This window comes from Galleria mellonella, unplaced genomic scaffold (assembly GCF_026898425.1).
Source record: "Galleria mellonella isolate WM207_F2 unplaced genomic scaffold, CSIRO_AGI_GalMel_v1 utg312, whole genome shotgun sequence".
NCBI lineage: Eukaryota > Metazoa > Arthropoda > Insecta > Lepidoptera > Pyralidae > Galleria > Galleria mellonella.
Window position 1 is genome coordinate 10,121,633 of NW_026442074.1, and position 15,859 is coordinate 10,137,491.

At 34.0% G+C, this 15,859-nt stretch overlaps 1 protein-coding gene across 1 annotated transcript in view; it reads left to right on the plus strand.

The window, feature by feature from the left end:
• Positions 1 to 1,354: 1,354 nt before the first annotated feature.
• Positions 1,355 to 15,859, plus strand: part of LOC116412867 (somatomedin-B and thrombospondin type-1 domain-containing protein-like) — a 98,493-nt gene continuing 83,988 nt past the window's right edge. The window contains exon 1 of the mRNA XM_052895940.1: positions 1,355 to 1,504. The gene's annotated coding sequence lies outside the window, so the exon portion shown is untranslated. The remainder of the gene's footprint in view (positions 1,505 to 15,859) is intronic.

Below are 15,859 nucleotides of genomic sequence, written 5' to 3' on the forward strand. Positions count from 1 at the left end.
ACTTTGCGCATTGTAGCATGATGCGGGTGACAGCTGACATTTTATTAAATTTACAGTGGAAGAAATGCATTCCGTGACATTTGAAGTCAAAGAAAATTTAATAATCATAATTTAATCTTCTGAATGGGGAAAGGTATTGTTAGCAATGGGATCTAACAGTTCAGAAATGTAACAATATATACACTCTTTATTAGCATGTATATGTATCTCTATCAGGTCGACCTTCACGAGGATACTCTTGAAAACCATCGCGTTGAATTCCAGGTGTATTAATCACCATGGGCTAATTGACCTGCCTAGGGGGAAAGGGATTGTTAGTAATGGGGATTTAACACCTTCATTATAATCAATATACCCTATCAGGTCGACCTCCACGCGGTTTCTTCTGGAAACCATCGTGGTTAATTCTTGTGGGATTTATCACGATTGGTTAACTGGCCTGCTTTCATTCTCACTTATCATCCTTCGCTGGTGCCCTACCATCATATACCGATAGCATAGGCGGGATTACAATTATATTATCATCCCACAAAAAAAATTACCTTTTTTTTTATTCTACTTAGAATGGCAAACAAGCTGACGGTCCACCTGATGGAAAGCGGTAACAGTCACCTATAGACATGAGCAGTACCATGGACATAACAGAGTATACTGTTTCGCCCATGATACCCTCCATGCGTTGCCATTCCTAAGGACTCAGGTGTTATTCCTCTGTACCCAGTAAATTCACGCCATATTCCACCCTTCAAACCGAAACACAGCCATGCAAACACAGCTGCTTCACGGTAGAAACACGAATGGGACAGAGGTACCCAAGCAATCGACTTTTGTACAAAGTCGTCATTTATCATCCCTCACTAGAACTTTGTCAATATCTACCGTTAGTGCAGACAAAGTTACCATTAAAAAAATACTATACTGTTAGTATAAAGCCTTAATTATATAGAGAGAGCATCGAACCTCAAAAAGGGTAAATTTTTTGTCAGCTAATTGTCAAATTAGCTGACTCTTTTGTTTATTATTATACTTACATACACAATGTATCTTGACGTATCTATATTTAATTATTTTATAAATAAAATTAGTTGTTGCGCATTAAATAGGTGCAGAATTTATAAGACAAAATAAATATAGAAGTTATAAAGGAATCACTCATAACAGTTTATCACGCAAAATTGTATGAACAAGTTTAACCCGTTTTTCTCGAAGCATTTCTATGTAGACACTCTATTTATATAATTTAAGGGATAAGCATAGTTTTGTGGTTACTTCAATCTAGTCTGACGAAATAGGCCAGATGTCAGAAAATAGTAGGTAACACCGCAGTCACCCAGTTCTGAACTCCTGTATCCCCCAGGCCCGTGTTCCGTAGACGCGTTTCGAGTTCTCAGTATTTTTGCGTTAGACCGTGCCGGTACTCCGCGGTGTACGCACGTTCCTCGGCCGCGCCACTCCGTCTCGGTACGCGGCTAGTGTTGTGAATTGTGTGTTTTAGCCGGGAAACGTAAGTAGTTTTTGTTTTTTAATATTATTTTTATTCAATACCATAGTGATTCGATTTTTTTTTCTATAAAAACAAAGGAATAAAGTTCTGTCATATTATACAGGTAAGTTAGGTTTTTGAGATAGGAATATCAAGTTGGTTTATTATTTATATCGTTTTCGATGGTTCTGATTTAAATATAAAATTATAATCATAACAATATATTTACGTATATGTTTTAAATTTACTGGATTGTATAAAAAAAAATGGACATATTAGTACGTCCAATTTTTTTTAATGGTATTCCACTGGTAAGAATTGTGAAAAATGCAACAAATTCTGAAAAATATGAGTCGATTATCATAAAGCAAACCCCCCTTTATGGGGTAGGCTTATGTGTAGCAGTAGGCAATTAACAGCTGATACAATAAATAAATTTCATATATCATAAGGCTACAAGTGAGCAAATTAGTCTTAGATAAATAATATATATGGATATAGTTGCCGTGTACACAGGTTACCATGTAGTCTATTCACTCTTTATTTAAGAGTTTCCTCTTGACGGTGCAACTAATTCATGCATCTTTTTCCAGCCAGTTCTATCCCAGGCCATATCCTTGACTACCTTATACGACATGGCACCTAGTGTTTCTTTTATCTGTCCCATGTAGTTATTCCTCGGTCTTCCTCTTCTTCTTTTGCCCTCTATTTTTTTTCTACTATGCTCTTTAAAAAATCGTCATGTCGTATAAGATGGCCTAGCATTTTGTCTCTTCTATTCTCTATTGTTTTTATTAATGTTCGTGTCTCATTCACTCTTTTTAAGACTTCCTCGTTCGTTAGTTTTTCTGTCCAGCTTATCTTTTCCATTCTCCTCCATGTCCACATTTCGAATGACTCATGCATTATTTTGTTCTTTTGCGTCATTGTCCATGTTTCACACCCATATAATGCTATGCTCCAAATATAAGTTTTTATAAATTTCTTAAGGATTATTTTTTAATATTTTTAATGCAAATATATGTTTTTTTTTTGTTATCATAGGCCTGTTAAAGACTACGAATACACGGTGAAATCGAGATCATTCGTATTTCTTTCATGGGTGTACTCTAGTAGTGAAACTGAACATTTTCCCCAAAGAAACATGACTTGAAAAACGACAAAAAATGTAGAGAACACTCCATACTGATTTAACAGCTGAACGCGCCGCGTTAGTGTGGGACCCTAAAAATTTTTTCACCGATTTTCGACACGTATTTCTTTGGGGAAAATATTTTATTTCATCAGTCGAGCACTCCTTTAAGAGACTGCTCACGTCATTTACGTTTTATATCTATAGAGCAATATATAAATATATATTTTTTAATTTTTAAACTTTCTCGTTGTGTACATATATTTTAGATAGATATATAATTTATTTGCATCACTTACAGCACACAAATACACAAAACTAGATGTTGACATACATATTGGTACATATATATGTATATATTTTAAATAAACAATTGGGACTTAACGTCATGTAAAAGCTTTTACAGATAAACAGTACCTATATACCTGCGCCTTTATTGCCGACGTTTATTTTAAAAAAAATTTGTTTGCGAGAAAGTCTGAGGTAAGATATCTAAGTGATATGAAGTGGGTATCTAATTATTTACCATGGAAACTTTATGTCCTTGAGTACACCTAGGTTTATTTGTTTTTATTTGTGTTTATAAAAAATAAAATGCCTTTTCAATTTTACCTAATCAAGGTAATGTATTTATTACATGCAAAATTATGATTATTTTATAGATGGTTTGCACCTTACTTAGCATTTAATTGATATTACTCGTATACATGTAAAAGTTTTGTAAAGATGTCTGAATGTTTGTTACTGGATTATACATTTAAATTGCTGAACAGATTTGAATGAAATTTGGTACATGGATAGATTATATTGTATGAGATACTTCGCGTAATGATTCGACTTCAAAATTCTAATCTGTAATTAAAATTCAATAAAATAATGATTAATATAATAATACTACCTTTTACTTCGACTTTGTCCGCGTGACCGGGGTAGTTTACTGACCGGGGTAAAAAGAAGCCTATAACCTTCTCCTATCCAATATTTTAATAGTTCGTGTATACAAAATTTTATAGCGATTGGTTAAGGCGTTATAAGGTAGTAAATAAACGAACAAATTCACTTTCACATTTATTATATTAGTGTGGATAATATACGTATATATAAAGCATTTAAATTATACATGCAAGAGCAACCCTGTTCCACTTGTGTTTCTATTGCTACGCAGCTGTTCTTGCATGGCTGTTAGGTTACTTAGTTTTCGGGAATGGTTACGCATAATGGGTAACGTGGGAGTCACAGTATAATATTTGTATGTAGCGTTGTTGATATGTATTATTCTCGATCAGGATTTTAGGTCTAAAATTTTATATTGATAAGAAAAAATTACAACTAAATTTAATCTAGTACGTGTATTCCATTATTTAAACTTAGTAACATAACTAGCTTTAAAATAACTTAACCAATTAAACGAATTAAATATATAAATATTAATAACTATATAAGACATACTTATCATATTGCAAACTGTTTTGTTGGTGTTATTTATATGATGGTGTTTTACATCATGTTACAGAACACCTTATCAGGTTTTGAACCGATTTTGATGTTTATTTTTTATATTTGATTTTGTGTATATTTATTACATGTTACACGTATTTTTTATTGTAAATACTATTTATTGCAATATCTTGCTTTCTGTGTGGCAGTTGTTGCTTTTAGATATTGAAGAATTCGTGATGTATATTTTTTTATGCAACTTAGAATGGCAAACAAGCTGACGGCCTACCTGATGGAAGGTGGTAACCGTCGCCTATAGACATGAGCAGTACCATGGACATAACAGAGTATACTGTTTCACTCATGGTATCCCCCATGCGTTGCCATTCCTAAGGACACGAGTGTTGCGGAAACCGAAACACAGCCATGCAAACACAACTGCTTCACGGTAGAAACACGAATGGAACAGAGGTACCCAAGCAATCGACTTTTGTACAAAGTCTCCCTCTGGTTAATTTTAAGTAATTTTAAATAAAAATTAAAAGAATTTAAATGCAATATATTTATCTAGATAACACAGTTAATAAATAATAAATTGAATGAAATTATTCTTTGAATACTCACAATAGAATCTAAATTTGAATAGAAACCGTAAATCGTTACAATATCTTGTTATCTTTTTTTATTATAAATAAAAATCCTTTGATACTTAAAACATTTCAATTTTACAACAGAAATATTTTCGGAATACATTTCATTTTTATATTTAATCAAACTCCATTTACGAGAAACGAGTGCGGTGGATTGCTTTTGTAATTTACTTCAAAAAAAAAAAAAGAAGATATAAAATAATATATGTATGTTAGTTTTAATTTTATTTTATAAATATTTTCGAAGAAATAATATAATGGTAATATCTTAGTTTATATGTAATATGTTTTCTTAGAAACAGAAAAAAAATGTGTATTTTATTTGATGTAATTATTAATTCTGGAAATTTGATATACATAATTTAAAACCAATTATGTACTTTATTTACCAGAGGGAGACTTTGTACAAAAGTCGCTTGCTTGGGCACCTCTGTCCCATTCGTGTTTCAACCGTAAAACAGTTGTGTTTGCATGGCTGTGTTTTGGTTTGAAGGGATATGGCAGTGAATTTATAGAGTACAGAGGATTAACACCCGAGTCCTCAGGAATATCAACGCATGGGGGGTATCATGGGTGAAACAGTATACTTTGTTATGTCCATGGTATTGCTCATGTCTATAGGCGACGGTTACCGCTTTCCATAAGGTGGACCGTCAGCTTGTTTGCCATTCTAAGTTGTATAAAAAATATAATTATGAAATATGAATCAAGACATTTATTAATGTACTAATGACAGTACTCATTAATAATTCACATTTTTATATGAACTTACTACATATTACCCCCGAATAAGTCTGTATGTGTGTAGGGGGGGGGTTGTATGTGGTGGATTGGCACGTGGATTAAAATTCAGAGTTGGTTTAAATATAAAGTCTTCTAAAATATTATGTTTCAACAATTAATTAATTATGCAAGTCTTTAATTAAGCCTCTTACAAAATGTCGAGGATTGAACATAATGAGGACTGAGCAGATTATCAATTTGTCTGTACATTTGAGGCTATTTTGCGTAGCTAATCCTTGTCCGATTTGGATTATTCCTTTTGAAATCTGATTTCAAGTATTTGTTCCATATTAATTTTGTGATGAATTGACTAACAAAATCCATCTATGTAATTTAAACTAAAAAAAATTTGTTTAGTTTAGGTTTTTTTTATACAACTTAGAATGGCAAACAAGCGACGGCCTACCTGATGGAAAATGGTAACCGTCGCCTATAGATATGAGCAGTACCATGGACATAACAGAGTATACTGTTTCGCCCATGATACTCCCCATGCGTTGCCATTCCTGAGGACTCAGGTGTTATTCCTCTGTACCCTGTAAATTCACTGCCGAAATATCTTTTCATTCCTATGCAAAGTCACGATTGAAGTGCTTTCTTTTTGTGGAGCAAAATAAATTTGATTTTACTTCAATATCATATTGAAAATATTATAAAAAAGCAAAGTTCATCTTATCTGAGTTACGGTTAGCAATATTTATAGGTTTTTTATGGGGAGAATGGTACCAGTCCAATCTTTGAACAAAGCGGCATAACACTAAGGGTCTGTTACATTATCACATTTATAGGATCCTGTAAATTTATTTTATGAGTAATAAATAAAGTATGAAAACGTATAGTGATCTTGCTCGTTTATACCTAAACTACAGGCATGTTTTTTTTTTGAAGGAGAAAAAATGGTATGGTAACCCCACCTGCGCTAACGGGATACGCTGGCGGAGCACCGGTGAAGGGTGATAGATGAGAATGAAAATAGGCCAGTTAGCCTATCATGATGCCCATTAGGAATTAACCATGATAGTTTCCAGGGAGAACCGCGAGGAGGTCGACCTGGTTGGGTAAATTGCTAGCAATGGGATTTTCAGTCTCCATTACTAACAATCCCTTTCTCCCCACTACAGGCATGTTACAAAACCTTACAGTTTAACAAAATCAGAAAGTTCCTCTGTCGCCTCTTACGACACCCACGGGAGAGGAAGGCTGGCACATTCTAAGCTTGGACCACACGACGTACATTAATAAAATATAAATAATAATATTATAAATTATGTGGTAATAGTACACATGGCTGAATGCTGATAACCTATTGCCTAAACCTCAATACTTTAACGATAAAAAAAAACTTGTATATTTTATTTCAACTCATTTCATTTTATTTATCTAGGACACAATAATTTGTACCGATTCGATTAAACATTCGTTCGTGATTCACTGTTCATCCCAAAGGTTGACTGGTAAAGAATGGTACTAGCATTAAGTCCGCCTTTTGCGCTATATTTTCTTTTGGTCAATAAGGTTATTTAAATAAATAAAATTAAATTGTAAAATATATATATTTATTTAGCACTTCATTGCACCAATATTACAACACTTGTTGAAGTATTTTTGATAAGTATGTAGTACAAAAGGCAGTCTTATTGTTAAGCAATCTCTTCCAGACAACCTTTGGGTAGAAGGAATTACAGTATAGTTTTTTTTTTGATGGGCGTAAATGGTATGGTAACCTCGCCTGCGCTAACGGGATACGCTGGCGGAGCACCAGTGAAGGGTGATAGATGAGAATGAAAACAGGCCAGTTAGCCCATCATGATGAATTCATCAGGAATTAACCATGATAGTTTCCAGGGGGAACCGCGAGGAGGTCGATCTGGTTGGGTATATTGCTAGCAATAGGATTTTCAGTCTCCATTACTAACAATACCTTTCTCCCCTTTACTTTATATATATAGTATATATTTTTTTTATACAACTTAGAATGGCAAACAAGCTGACGGCCCACCTGATTGAAAGTGGTAACCGTCGCCTATAGACATGAGCATTACCATGGACATAACAGAGTATACTGTTTCGCCCATGATACCCCCCATGCGTTGCCATTCCTGACGACCCAGATGTTATTCCTCTGTACCCTGTAAATTCACGCCATATCCCACCCTTCAAATCGAAACACAGCCATGCAAACACAACCGCTTCACGGTTGAAACACGAATAGGACAAATACAACATTAACATACTTATATAACACATATAATTGTGATAGAAAATAAAATAGATGGAGTGACGATCTGAAATGCATTGCAGGGAGTCAGTGGATGCATCTGGCTCAGGACCGTTCTTTATGGCAGTCTATGGGGAGGCCAATGTCCAGCAGTGGACGAATAATGGCTGAAATGATGACGATGAAATGATTATAAGGATAGATAGGGTGATTTAACTAAGTTTTTAAATATAACCAGAGATTCAGCGTAATATTATATTGTTAAATTCTATTAATATGAGTATTATATGTAAATGTGGAAGTTTGTAAAGGTATTTGCCAAGTATGTTTGGATGTTACTCAATTATGCCTTAATAGCTGAATGAATTTGAATAAAATTTGAAATACGTATAGGTTATATCCTAACTTAACACTCAGAATACTTTAGGCTACCGTAACCGCTCACCATTAGGTGGGCCGTATGCTTGTTTGCTACTTTAGTGGTATAAAAAAAAAAACTTTATATATCGATACACGTGACGTGAGAAATAGCTAAGTATATAAATTATTTTATAAACCCACTGCAAACTTCTTGTTAAGTGCCCTTTAGTATGTTGTTGAAATTTGAATGGAATTCTTTTGTGTGCGTTAACGAGAAAGTGCGGGTAATTGGATTTTGTTCGGGCGCCAATGACATGAGCAGTATGCAAATATGTAATCCTCTTCTTCAAATAATAAAAAAAAAACATTAGCACCTGTGGCATAGATTAAGGAACTGTCCTTTAGCTAGGCTAGGTAAAAATCTATTATAGGGGGGAAAGGGATTGTTAGTGATGAGATTAAATAGCCCCATTGCTAGCAATAGACCCCATCAGGTCGAACTCCACGCGGTTCCCCCTGGAAACCATAGTGGTAAATTGTTGTTCAATTGGTTACTATGGGCCAACTGACCTGCCTTCATCTTCATTTGTCACCCTTCACTAGTACCCCGCCTGTGTATACCGATAGCGCAGGCAGAGTTACCATTCCATCTTCATCCATTAAAAAAAAAAACCTATTATAGAATTTTCTTTCCACGTGCTGTAGGTAGACCGATGATATACTATTGTTTACTTCAATAAAATTTAATGAAAACGTAAACAAACGAATAATTGATCCGATTATAAGACAGTTCTTTGAATTAAAAAAAAAATCGCACATCAAAAAGAAGGAATAACTCCCTCAGTTATAAACTGGTTTGGGAAATACCTTTCTTATCTGAAGGGATATATTTGAATGAATGAATGGTTTATTTTCTCTCTTACAAAAGGTCGTAAAAAGTAAGAAATTAAAGTACAATTAAATATGTAAGATTAATTTTATTAGAGACTGGTGCTTGCGGTAGGTTTTGAAGAACCTGCGTTACAAGTCACCAGTGCCCTATCTCCATGGACTACACAAATATAAGGCAACCAATTAGCGTTATAATACACAGATGATAATAATAAGACATAAACTTAACATTAAAACTTATTAGAATTATAACTTAGGCAAAATTGATTACGAAGTACAGACTATGCGTGCGTGCGTGCGTGCGTGCATGCGTGCGTGTGTGTGCGTGTGTGTGTGTGTGTGTGAGGGGGGGGGGGGCGAGAGATCATAGAGCATACTTTTGAACTTTACTTTTGAAACCAAAATAACTGGTATTGTCACAATTAAATGCGTTTTTTTTTATGGAAAATGAATTATTACTATTTACACTTAGAGAGCGTATGTGTATGTCATCATCATATCATATTAGCTACTTTACTGTTTTCTAAAGAACATAGGCCTTTCTCTTAGACTGCTTTTGACGTTGAGGGGGTTTGCTAGTAGATACCACGCTTAGCAAGCAGATTGGCAACCGTAGTTAGGTTTTGGTGATAATTTAGCAGGGACGCTGATGCCTATTTTTCAACCATTAAGTTCCCTTAGTCGCCTATTACGACATTGACGGGAAGGAAGGAGTGGTCCATTCAATGCTAGGATCACAGCGTAATATTTTCAGAAAAAGTTGGGTTACCTTTTTACTAAGTTGCATTGAAAACGGCTTTGTTCACCGAAGAATTGTTCCTCGTCTGCACAGAGCAATGCAGTTGCGTTTATACGCCCACTCGAGGGAAAGTGGTAATTATCGCCTAAAGACATAAACAGGATTATGAACGTCACAGTGTATACTGTGACGTCGGTAGTGCCTCGTGCGTTACTATACCTGAAAACTAAGGTGTTATGGTTCCCATAATTAATGCGCTTAAAATGTTTCTACAGTGCTGAAGCTTTCCTTTTAACGCTTCCTGCAACATCAATGGGGCTATTATGATATAATATCCGGATTTTTAATACCAGTTTTTATGGAACAAAACAACAAAACTCGAGATTAGACAATGGATAATAAAAGAACAAAAGATTTATCGATGGGTACTTCTTTAGGACTAGCAATGACGTTAGCTGGTTTTTTGGGAATTCTGTCCGTTGGTTAGCGACAAGCGGTCCCGTAACATAGTTATTTTTGTCTATTTAGGAATTCAGTTTTAAAACCATAATTACTGTACTCATTTAAAACTATAATATTAATATTAGTTAAGAAACTACAGTTATGTTTTGGTTTTGACGCATAAATCTCATTTAATTTAATTTCATTTCATATTTAATATTTTTTAATCCATTTAAAAAAAGAAGATTTTCGATTTATTTGTATTTGTTTAAGCCTGTTACCACATCTCTGTCAGTTAAAAATCGAATGGGTATTTATTTTATCTTAAAAGATATATTTACAGAATGGTTGCATAGAAAATTTATCGAAATCGTACCGATATGTAGTTTAGTTATTAAATCAAAACAACTGGTGTTGCCACAATTTAAATTTTTGTTTTTCGTTTAACACGATGTTATAATAATGATTAAACACTTGATATTTTTTTATTTATACAAACGGATATAGAAATATTATTAAAACATTAATAAGTATAATATTACAATAAGTATTAAGCGATTGAAAAATTTTTACGTCAGCGGGTGGGAAATATTTGGCCATGATAGATACTCTTTACTATTCGCCCTGAGAGATCGACTAACTAATTAAAGATTTTAATGATTGAGGGATAGGCTGTAGCATCCCTCTTAAAACATCACCAAAGGATAACTGCGGTTGCCAACCCGCCTGTCAAGCGTGACTACTGGCAAAACCTCTCTTACGCGGAAGGCCTATGTTCAGCAGTGGACAGTTAATGGCTGATTTGACGATGATACATTAAAAAAATTACAGTAGTAAACTTATTCAAACAAAAAAAAGTCATTACCAAAAAAGATCACGCTGAGAAAATAGATGAACAACGTGGATTGTAAATAAAACATCATAGTATATGACTAAGCCGTTAACTGTCCACTGCTGAACATAAGCCTTTTCCATAAGGGGAGTATTGCCAATAGTAGTCACGCTTGGCAAGCGGATTGGCAACAGCAGTTAGGCTTTTAGTGATGTTTTAAGAGGGACGCTGCTACCCGTTCTTCGACTATTAAGTGTCCTAATCGCCTCTTACGACACCCACGGGAAAGACAAGGGTAGCCTATTCTATTTCGAGGGCATACGGTAAAGTAACATATTTGTAGGAAATATTTATTATTATACAAATAGCAGATATTTACTATTATCATTCGATATTTACTTACCACTATTGCCTCCCTTCGCTTCCATATTCGGAACGTGAGTGTTTATCTTTTTTATACTCGCTCCTGGATAGTAAACTTGACGGTTCGCCTGATGTAAAGCACTAATGGTCGCCTACAGATATAAATGAATATAATATTGTTTCAAAATACGCAATATGTAACATCTCGTTTGTAAAATGTGTAGTTAATAAATGAATTACATAAAATATATCGTAAGATTTGTGGGCTAGTACTCAGATAGAGAACCTTTAGATGTTTCGCTAAAAACAGATAAATTTTTTATCCTTGTTTGCGTGTATAGGGTTACCATAATTATTCGTATCGTAATATATATATATTACAAAAAAACCTTGATTCAAATTAAAAAATCGACCTGAACAAACAGCTGACAAAATTTTGATCTTTTTTGACACTGCATGCTACCATGCATTTAATTAACCATTTAAACACTGACACTTTTAAATGAAGTAAGTTATTACCTCAGATTAATTCTCTTCAATATCCAATGTTCCTGATAATCACCTCAGGTGAATTACTCTGTATTTATTATCTTCGTACGAGTTCGAGTCGATATTGTCTTTATATTGATGAAATTGAAAAACGTATCTATGTAACGATCTAGAAATATCAAACCTATAAAAAACATGAGTACATTCATAATATTGAATAACGATTTATAATATGCGTCGTATAAAATATCGCTATCAGTAGGCATCATAAAAGATCTAGCTAATTTATAGTGTACAATATTCAAATTCACTGACTTGGTTGCATAGAATTTATATAGACATTTCTTTATTCGCAAAGTTACGGAACTGGCTAATATGTTACATCTCTTGTGTTAGACTGCTTATCTTGTGCTGTACAAGAGAAAGACAAAAATTTACTAGATAGAAAAACTGATTCAACTTTTTTATATAGTTTGAAATGGCAAACAAGCTGACAGCAAACATTGTAATTTATTTTTTCTTTTTTTTTTTATACAAATGGAAACGGCATACACGCTGACAGAAAACTAATCTATTTTTTCTTTTTTTTTTGTCACTGGAAATGGGAAACAAACTGAAGGCAAACAAGCTTTGAAAACAGTTCATCGTCTTCATCATCACCATCATCTTTGATCTCTATCGTTGTTTATTGGTATTATAGTATATAATCGTGTATATAAGTATATTTATATTTGTATGTATGTTTTTATGATATACATATATTTGTTTTTGTAAGTAATATTGTTTAATGTATTTATGTACGTATATTTATATAATCATAGGTAGTTCTCTATTGTATGTGTTATAATTTGTAAGTTAATATGGTTACGTACATTTAATTGTTTATCTAAATTTAAATTTTTCACCACATAATTACGTTTTATTTTACCAAATGTGGACTATAAGTTTTTTTTTTGATGGGTGAAAATGGTATGGTAACCTCGTCTGCGCTAACGGGATACGCTGGCGGAGCACCAGCGAAGGGTGATCGATGAGAATGAAAACAGGCCAGTTAGTCCATCCTGATGAATTCATCAGGAATTAACCATGATAGTTTCCAGGGAGAACCGCGAGGAGGTCGACCTGGTTGGGTATATTGCTAGCAATGGGATTCTCAGTCTCCATTACTAACAATCCCTTTCCCCCGTTACTGTAAGTTTAATTCAGCTGATTGTAAGTATTAGCGATGTTATGTGCATTAGTTAAATCTTGTTTTTATTTCAGAATAATAATTAATTGTTTTTACAGTGTTTTTTTTTTATTAAGGAATTTTTTAGCTTTGCTTTTTTTAATATCATATTTCTTGTAAAATATCATAGAAAGAGAATGCCGTCAGATACTGTTCTTGATTTATGAAAAAAAAATACGCTCATATTTAAATGTAAGCGCGTCGCAGTCACTGAGACAGCGGCTGATAAAAGCGAAGTCCATTTTATTTTTATGACAAGTGTTTGTTTATTTGTTTACATTGTTAATGGCCGCGTCATCACGACACTATGAATGGCCAGGTACACAATAGGGCGGCTGACAGCGGGGTTTCTATTATGTATATTTTTTTCTAACCTTTTGAAATATCTGAATACAGGTTTGTTTGTTATTTTGTCAATTACACAAAAGTTATAGAGTGAAGAGACTGTAAAAGACAATTTGTTTTTTTTTTTTTAATGCATGATATTGGAATGGTAACCTTGACTGGGCTACTGGTATACGCTGACAGAACACCAGCGAGAGATGATAGGTAAGGACAAAAAGGGATCAATTTTAGATTTTAACAAGAATTAACCATGATGGTTTCCAGGGGAATCGCGTGTCAGTCGACCTGACGTGATATATTGCTGGCAATGGGGTAGCTAATCCCCATTACTGATAATCCTTTCCTCTCGAGATAATTTGTTACGCAACTATCAAATAAAGAATAATGTTGTTTGGGTATAACTATTTAAATCTTTAGCCACAGTTTAGACTGCTTAGTTTAACATATGAGGTGCGGATGGATTCGTTGTCAATGATATTAACATGGACATAAACTTTATTGATTGAAAAAAGACTAATTGAAATCGGTGTAGAACTGGTGAATAAGAAAATATCGGTTTTGGAACTTGAGTAAGTCTTTCATTTTTGAAGTAGGTTAAAAAATTGTGAAAGCCATTAAGTACGATATTATCTGTGGTTATTTTAAGCGTACGCTAAAAACAAGCGTATTTTTTTCTATTTTTATTTTTCCCTGTAGAGTTTCTTTTATGGTAGTGACGGCCGGTAATCACTATAATCCATCAGGTAGGTCATTACTTTAATGCCATATCAATTCGGATAAAAAAAAATAACGGCATGCACAAAGCATCTTAGGTAGGTACTTATTTATAAATATTAGATAGGAACATTGCTGTCGGTATGAACTTACGGGGGTCAACGGCAGTAAATCATAGACTAACTTGTAACGTATTCGATAAATAATATGCAGAGACAAGAAATAATCTGAGTGGTATCATAGGGCAGGGGGCAATGGACTCGAGATATTTATGGCGCTCATGTTAGGTACCTACATTTGATTTTATTGTCAATTAGAACGATTGAGATAACTACTCGCGGTTCCATTCATATATCTTAACATTTTCCCGCTAAAACTTTGTTATAGATTAATGTGGAAACAGAATATACAACTTTTTTTAAGATACTCAGATTAGTATATTTGATTGATTGATAATTAAAATGAATGACTGACTTGCGGTTTCATTCTCATGTCTATGTTTTCCCGCAAAATTTTTTGTTATAGATTAATGTGGAAACCGAGTATACAACTTTTTAAACATTTAGATTAGTATATTTGATTGACTGACATTTAAAACGAACGAGTGACCTGCACTTTCATTCATGTGTCAAATATTGAAGACTAGGCAGCATGGTCCCCGACCTTAGCCTGTTCCACAACGGAACAAACGTACTAATAAAAAAATCATTCATGTGTCTAAGTTTTCCCGCCAAATTTTTGTTATAGATAATTGTGTAAATAAAGTATATAATTTATTCTATTACACGTTAATATATTGAATGACTTCATAAATATCATTTATTAATTTTATAATATTAACTTGTTGACCCGGCAAACGTTGTTCTGCCATATAAATATTTTTATCTAGGGATATAATATAGGGACACCCTAATCGCATAGCGGTATGAATTTTACGACCTATTTTCAAACTTACCAAATATGCATAAAAAATGTCATAAAAATCGGTCAAGCCATTTCGGAGGAGTTCAATCACGAACACAGTAACTCAAGATTTTTATATTAAAAATATTAATAATAATTATATATTTTTATATATAGAAATAACTTGCTGTGTAGCCCCGGCATAGAATGGGCCAAAATTTCCTTTCCCGTGTGTGTCGTAAGAGGCGACTAAGTGAACTCAATGATCGAGGGATGGGCAGTAGCGTCCCATTTACAACCCATTTATCACCGAAGCCTAAATCCGGTTGCCAATTTAGTTGCCAAACGTGGCAACTACTGACAAAACACATTTATGGGGGAGGCTTCTGTTTAGCAGTGGAGAGTTAACGTCTGATATAGGTGATAATGTGATAATGATGACGATGACTCCGAATTAAAACAATATTGAATAACAAGGCGAATAAAAAAATAAATATGCTTCCTTCTACTTTAGTTTCTCATGCGTAATGCTGCATTTTTTTTTTGATGGGTGAAAGTGGCATGTTAGCCCCGCCTGCGCTAACGGGATACGCTGGCGGAGCACCAGTGAAGAGTGATAGATGAAAATGAAAACAGGTCAGTTAGCCCATCATGATGAATTCATCAGGAATTAACCATGACAGTTTCCAGGGGGAACCGCGTGGAGGTCGACCTAGTTGGGTATATTGCTAGCAGTGGGATTCTCAGTCTCCATTACTAACAAATCCATAACTAAAGGTTGTCTATAAGAAATTGCCCTAACGGCAATTTCTTATAGACAACCTTAGAACAGACGTATCGATAGGTGGCGC